Source organism: Oryctolagus cuniculus, chromosome 5 (assembly GCF_964237555.1).
Source record: "Oryctolagus cuniculus chromosome 5, mOryCun1.1, whole genome shotgun sequence".
Lineage (NCBI taxonomy): Eukaryota > Metazoa > Chordata > Mammalia > Lagomorpha > Leporidae > Oryctolagus > Oryctolagus cuniculus.
The window spans coordinates 17734071-17741782 of NC_091436.1; the positions used below are offsets into that span (position 1 = coordinate 17734071).

At 52.6% G+C, this 7712-nt stretch overlaps 1 long non-coding RNA gene across 2 annotated transcripts in view; it reads right to left on the bottom strand.

The window, feature by feature from the left end:
• PPP1R14C (protein phosphatase 1 regulatory inhibitor subunit 14C) overlaps window positions 1–2308 on the bottom strand; it is a 100315-nt gene extending 98007 nt beyond the window's left edge. The window contains exon 1 of one of the 2 annotated variants that reach the window (XR_007915900.2): window positions 1463–2308. This is a non-coding gene — a long non-coding RNA (protein phosphatase 1 regulatory inhibitor subunit 14C). The remainder of the gene's footprint in view (window positions 1–1462) is intronic. The other variant, XR_007915901.2, reaches the window with a different exon arrangement.
• Between the last annotated feature and the right edge of the window lie 5404 nt (window positions 2309–7712).

The following is a 7712-nucleotide window of genomic DNA, read 5'->3' on the forward strand; positions in this document are numbered from 1 at the left end:
AGCAAGGCTAAAGTGTTATTAATTTCAACAATAGTTTTTCTATTAACTCAAATCTTCTCCAAGCCCAAAATGGAGTAGAAAGGCTAGAATGAAATAAATGAAAATCATTTGGATTCAAGAGAGGCAAGACAGAACACATCCATTCACCCAACAGTAATCCCGTCTAAATCAAATATACTGTGTTTTTAAAGAGGTCTGCCAACTTCCTATAAAAATCCCAGGAACACGTCCTATTTTTGCCAGTTTTTACTTATGCAATTAAATTGGCTTTTTGTGAGAGCTGGCTGGAGAAACATATTTTCACAAGCTCATTAGTCATACAGTCAAGTTTCATTATATCATAATCATTCATCAATAGTCAGCGATGGGAATACTGTCTCCTTGAGCAATGAGAATTATTAAAGAAACTATGCGTGCACAATAGGCCATAAAACGTGTGAAATACACAATGCCCAAAGCCAGCGGTAAAGCCAGTGACCAGTGTGGCTTCCATTCTCGCCGAAGAGCCCAACAGCTCTGGGAACACAGACCTAGCTTTCTCCTGAAGCCACATCCTTCATCAGGAACCCCTTCCTGCCTCCAGCCCTTCCAAACTCCACCCCTCAAGAGAGTGGAATGTGTTATTTCATTTACAACTGTCGTTATTAAAGACTCTCACGGGAGACCGTTTGGGCTTGGGTCATCTTTCCAGCATGTGTGTGGCAGCTTATTCTACGTATTTCTCCCTACATCAAACGTGTACACGTCAGTCAGCCCTGCGTAGAACCTTGGCCCCTGAGCCGTGGGAGACTCCGCCGGAGCCCGGAGCAGGGCGCACGCCGCACACCACCCGCGGGGCTGCCTGACTCCCACCTGGGCACGCTCGGAGGGGGCCCACGGAGCATTCTGCGCCCATCTATGGGGAGAAAGAAAAACTGATTTGGCCAAGCCTAACACATACAGCCTTGGAAATGCAAGGACTAACGTTGGGGGCCAGGCGTCCGGGCTGGCTGGCAAAGGGAAACTGATCGTCTCACGATTTTTGCTGTAAATTTCAGGAACCGAGAGGTTCTCTGAGATTCCCAGAATCTCTCCTCTCTGCCCAGCACGCTCAAGCCCCTGCCCTGCTCCTTCTCCCCTCAAATCGGATCCCAGCAGGAAGCGCCGATCTCCCCGTCCGCGGCTGGGGCGCAGCTGGAGTGAGCCCCTCGGAGGCTCCACTTCGTGCAGCTGCCCTGCAGCCGAGACGCGCCCGGCGCTCAGAGAAAACCACAGCGCTTCGCGGGACCCAATCCACCCCCAGGGCCATCACGGGGGCACCGGGCAACGGGAGAGCCGCTGCACCTCGGCGCCAGGGCGTGCTCCGGGCGCTCAGTCCCCGGGAGTCTGGACCGAGCGCAGGCGCGCGCTGGAGCCCCGGAGATCCCGTGTGGGCACAGATGCCTACAGGGTCCCGACCCACCCCGGCCCCGCGCCCTGCTACCTCGCAGCCGTACAGCTGACCCAGCTGCTCCACGATCCACTCCTCCAGCACCAGCCGCCTGCGAAGCTCCTTGCGGTCATATTTCACCGTCACTTTTCCCTGCTGGTGGCGCCGCTGCTGCTGCTGGGGCTGCGGCTCCTGAACCTGCCCGGCAGCGGCCGCCGCGACCTCGGGCGCCGAGTCCTCCCGGGAGGAGCCTGAGCTGTTGCCGGAGCAGGGGCTGCTGCCGGCGCCGCCCCGGGGGCTCTGGAAGAAAACCCGCGCGCCGCCGCCGCCGCCGCCGCTGCCGGCTCCGCCGCCGGCCGCCTCGCTGCCACCAGTCACCAGAGACATGGTCCCGCGCCGGAGCCGAGTGCGGCCCAGAAGCGGCGGGCGGAGCGCGCGGGCGCCGCTACCACCTCGGGCCGGGCAGCCGCATGAGCGAGGCTCGCCGGCACCTGCTCCGCGAGCCGCGCACGCCCGGCAGCCGGGCTCGGCGGGGAGGGCGGGCGGGACCGCGGGGGCGGGGAGGAGGGCGGGGCGGCGAGCGCGGGCTTAAAGACACAGCCGGGGCCCCCCTCGCCGTCCAGTCCCGGGAGGAGGGATCCAGCGGCTTCCTGGTGGAGCGCCGCCGGCGCGGGAGTCGCCCGCGGAGACGCGCAGACACGGGCGGGGACTGCGTGTAGACCCAGAAGGGACTGGCCAGGTTCGGGTGTCCCGGGGTCCCGGGCCTTGCTTCTTGGAGACGGGAGATTGCGCTTCACCCGCGGTTCCGGAGCGCTGGCCCGGGCTGGCGGCAGCCGGGCAGGGGGCGCGGGAGCGGCTGGCGCAGCAGGGTGCAGGGTCCTCGCGCCCCCGCCCCGCCCCGCCCCGCCCCGCCCCGCCCCGCCCCCGGCTCCAAATGCAGATTCCCATTCACGGCGGGTGGGAGCCTCTTCCGCTCTGTACGGTGAGAAAAATCGACGAGGCGTCGCGGGTGCGATCGGGCAATCCGCGCGCTCGGGAAATCGTCGCAGCCCATTTTTCTTGGCTCACCGAGCCACTGGGTAGGCGCACGCATTGTGAGGTATCTCTGCCTCCAAAGGGCTTGGGGCCTGGGGGTCGCGCGCGGCGCTGGGGCTGCGGGGCTGGGGCCATCGGGACAGTAAACATTTCCGGGAAGGGGTCGGCGGCGCGGGGCTGGCCCTGCATTCGCTGCCAGCCAGCTTTCCTCTCCGTCCACACCATTTCCAAACAGCCTCTTTTTCTCCCCCGGGGAAGGCACCTGCCTTGGCTGACTCCACTCTAAACGTCAGGCCGCCAAGGGGAGTTAGGAATGAATGAGCTGATTATGGAGGCGTGGGGCGGAGAGGTGGGGAGGGGACTTGGAAACCCACGGGGGTGGGGGTGGGCTCGCGCACGCATTCACAAGGAGAAACATTTCCGTTACCCGTAACAGTGCATTTCTGTTCAGGCCACTGAAACAAACTACAAAGAGGTTCAGATACAGGTGAGCAATTTTATGAACGTTTAAAAAAAGAAATGAGTAAAGGTTCCTGGCAAGTCCTCAGCTTTGTCAGCGGTGAGATAGATAAGAAGGGCGCGCAAGTCTATTTCCTCTGCACACTTGCTGTGTGGCTTTCTAGACTGACAGCTAGGAAGGGAAAAGAGAGAAGTCCCCAGCAGCCTCCCCCGCCTCTGCTGCCTCCGGGCCTGAACTGCAGGTGCGCAGGTCTGCTCTACCCAGGTTTGGGATGGCCTTGGGTTGGGGTTTTCCAGCCAGAGACTGAGAAGGGATTTCCCCAAAGTGGTCTGTGCCTCAGGCTCATCCCAAAGACAGGTCAGGACCAGAAGAGCTACAGGGAAGGACCCAGGTGAGGGTTGTGTGAAGTCAGCTGGCTCCCGCTGGCCTCTGATGGCTGTCCCCATGAGGACATGGTCAAGACTAAAAGAGCAGATCTCTGCTGGTAGCAGGGGCCGGCTGTCCTTTAGAAGGCAGGTTGTCCTACAAATACAGCAGGGACCAGGACGCCACATTACCATGATTGACCCCTAGGGACCGATGGCCACTCTCCACAGCCGCCTCCCGCCATCTGCCTTGCAGGGTAGATCAGCTTAAACCCTGACCCTGACCTCCTGGCCCAAAGAGTGAGACCCTCAACAAAATGGAACTCTGTCCACAAGGGGGAAGAGGAGGGAGAGCCACAGCAACCAGCACACAGAGGAAGCTTGTGTCTCCCCAGCGTCTGGCATCTGGCCACGCTGGCCAGCGCCAGCTTTAACCAGTGGCACTCACCAGGAGAACTTAGAAACAGCTAACGTTTTAGCGAATGAAAAAGAAGCTATGGCAAATCTTTGCCTCTTTCTGGCTCTGGGAGCTGGCCATCCCGATTATTTTGGAAAATTGGGCCTGTGATCCTGCAGCAAAGAGTGGGAGATTCCAACTCCTTGCTTTTGAGTCTGGACAATGAATTCAGTCATTCGAGACCCGCTTCAAAGAATTTAGGAGAATTCACAAAGTTCTTTCTGAAAAATTCCTGTGTTAATTTTTTCTCACTGCATAGAATGCTTTTTTTCCCTTTGTGTTTGCAACTTGGCTCTCACTTCCAACTTCAAAAATGTCAGCTTCTAAAAGACACAGCATCTTAACTGGCAGAAGTGCGGCTGGGAAGTCACTTGGTCTCCTCCACGAGTACAGTGACCATCAGAGGCCCAGAGGGCTCACCCTGACTCGCAGGGAGGAACAGAACAGATCTGGAGAGCTCTTGGTACACATCCACTTGCTCTGCCCCCCTCCAAACACACACGCACTTCACCCTGCATTTGAATAATTAAAACTCAATGTTCCAGTCCTTGACGGACAGTAGAAATATTGTTTCTGCACATTTCAAAAATTGAAGACAAATATTTAAGAATAAAGGAAGTTTTCCCAGGTGAGAGACCCTTTGCCTAAGTGAATATGTAAACTCAGCAAAACCATCCAAGGGTGTTTCTCTTCTACAGTACAATATACATGTTTGTTCAAGGCAAATGCTTTTATTTCTAACCCACTAGGCGAGTTTTCAAAAATGCTAGTGAATCAAAAACAATGAACAGTTTTTTTTTTTTTTTATTTGACAGGCAGAGTTATAGACAGTGAGAGAGAGACAGAGAGAAAGGTCTTCCTTCCGCTGGTTCACCCCCCAAATGGCTGCAACGGCCAGCACTGCGCCGAGCTGAAGCCAGGAGCCAGGTGCTTCCTCCTGGTCTTCCATGCAGGTGTGGGGCCCAAGCACTTGGGCCATCCTCCACTGCACTCCCGGGCCACAGCAGAGAGCCAGACTGGAAGAAGAGCAACCGGGACTAGAACCCAGCACCCATATGGGTTGCCAGCGCCTCAGGTGGAGGATTAACCAAGTGAGCCATGGCGCTGGCCCCCAGTGAACAGCTTTGAGTGAGTGAATATAGTCGGGGGCTTTTCCAGAATGCCAGGCATGCGCGGTTACCTTGAGGCTGCGCCTCCCTGCTGTGAATCAGCCCAAGGAAACCTCATTGGCCAATCCCCTTGTCTTCATAGATTTGTGTTTTCTTAACTGGGCACTTTCCAGTGGCTCTCAGATTTGGGGAAAGACTTATTTTTTAGGAATTATATAGGTCCTTTATCACCGAATATGATCTTTACGCTCAGAGGTTGTCAGATAAGATGCCTTAATTAGGGATCCCAGTACTGTCTTCACCATTACCCCCCCCCCCAGGGAAACAATTAAATACTGTATAAATGTTTATACTTGGATGCAAATGTCCTTACTCCTTAAAGACTGGATGTCACAATCATTATGCAACACCTGGTAATCTACCTTGACAGTGTCACAATTCCAGCCCCAGGCCGCAAACCTGACCTTAACATTCTCTCCTAGAGTCCTAAGAGCCATAAGGTGCCTAGATCTAAATGCTCGCAATGATTTGATAAACCAAAAAATGATAACAAAAGGTAATTTTAAGTCTGGCTTTCAGCATAAGCAGAAGAAATAGCATCTGTCCTTTGGGATTTGGCCAATTTCCTGCAACATTTCCAGTTTTCAGAATGCAGACCATTATTTCACTGTGCTTCATGACACAGTTAAACAGAACAGTGTTGTTCGCAGAGTATCAAGTATATCAATGCAGTTTTTCTTTTAGCTACTTTTTTTTCTCCTTCTAGTTCTGGGTTTGTTTATTTGTGTTGAAGAGAGAGAGAGGGAGAGAACACTCCCCATCCATTGGTTCACCATCCAAATATGCACAACAGCCCAGGCTGAGCCAGACTGAAGCTGGGCACTCAATCCAGCTCTCCCCTCTGAGTAGCAGGAACTCAATCACTTGAACCAACACCATTGCCTCCCAGGACATACATTAGCAAAAGGCTGGGCTCAAGAGCCAGGGACAGGCATCAAACCCAGGTACTCCCATGAGGAATGCAGGTATCATATAACTGGTGTCCCAACCACTAGGCTAACCACTGGCATTTAATCTGGATTTTATTTTCATTGGCTGAGGCTTTACACTTTAGAATCATAGTAGCAAAATAAACTTCCTCGCTACTCGCATCAATAACCACAGCAAAAGCAGTTACTGCCACAAGTTCTGAAGTTTTGTCTCAGTAATTAACAGAAATGTTTATCTAACTGTTCGGACATGATGAACGACAAAAGAAAAAAAAATCCGTAACTTCATCTCATGGCTTTTAATAAAATTAAGCATCTGCTTCTTCCAGTAAACCTACCTTGTGGAGTATTTTGTCTTTTTCTGTAAAACTAGGTTCAGCTTGGATTCTTGAAGGAGTTATCCCGCATGGCCTCTCATCCTCCCTTTCACTTTCAAAACCATCTGAAGCTTCCTCCACTTCTCTCTCTTCTGTTCCACACTCAGCCCTCCAGAGACTGCTTGCTACCCATGGTGCTCAAGTTCACGTGCGCATTTCAGCGCCTAACTTGACCTTCTGCCACATTCGCTATCTTAAATCTCTCCTAGGTTTTAAACTTCTCCTCTCCTGACTCCTGATGCCAGCACCCCCTCGGTTTCCTCCCTTGTTTATTACACTGCATTGCTTGTGGTTTTAGTGAATTTCCTTTTTCTATATCCCTGTTCCAAGGCAGCAGGCTCCCAGGGCTACTCATGGCCCTTGCCCTGCTCACTGGCAGACATTCATTATTTATGGCAGCCTAAATGACAAACCCAGAGACATTCCCCCCCAAGAGGAGTTTATTTGGGAGTAGCATTACAATGGGAATAGGTATATATATATATAGGTGCTTTTGGAGGGTGTAAAATAGGAAGTTTAAAAGGCAAAATGAGAAGGACTGCATGAGCTGTTCTGAAACAATAACCTTGGGTACAACATTAGTGAGCAGCGTGGCACCAGTCCAGGCTTGGACCGGGAGTTCTTAGGCAAATGTCCTTGGAGAAGCAGTGTCTGTGTAAGTTTGCTGTGGCCCACATTGTCCAAGGTTGGGATTTTTGCCTGTGCTGCAGCTTCCTCTGCTTCAACCACCACCCACCTGCCATGGTCTCTGCAAGACTCAAGCAGCTATCCAACCCAAGCTGTACTCCGCGTGCAGTGCCAGTGCACAGAGCAAACGTGCACATGAAATGCAGAAACGCAAACCCATATCAGCTCATTAGAAAGTAAAACGGTACAGTGAATGTTATTTTGGCCACGGATGGTCAGCACAGTAAGGAGTATTCTGGTCCAGTGGTTTTTTTTTTTTTAATTTTTTATTATTTTTTTTTACCACAATAGGAAGTATATCTTCTAGGGCAAGCATTGTAGCCTAGCAGTTAAGAAAGGCATGGGTGTGTCATATGAGTAACTGGGCTAATTTCCTGGCTGCAGCTACCGATTCCAGCTTCCTGCTAATGCAGACCCTGGGAGGCAGCAGTAATGGTTCAGGTACATGGGTTCCTGACGCCTACAGTGTGAGACCCAGATTTCATTCCCAGCTCCTGGCTCCAGCTCTGGCCATTGTAGGCGTGTGGGGAGTGATCCAACAGATGGGAGATCTGTCTGTCTGTCTCTGTCTCTCTACCTGTCAGATAGATTTTTTAAAAAGAAATAGATTTTATGTCATGACCCAAATATACACTCACCCCCACCCACTTACTACATCACACATGCTAGCTCTAACATTCTGCTCTGTTCATTACACTTAAAGAATGCTATCACAACGTGCTAAACTGACTTTCCAGCCCACTAAAGGATGCAACCCACTGTTGGAAGATTCTCAAAAAACCCACAGTGCTCAACACTGCTGTGAGCACCCACCAGGCTGGCTAT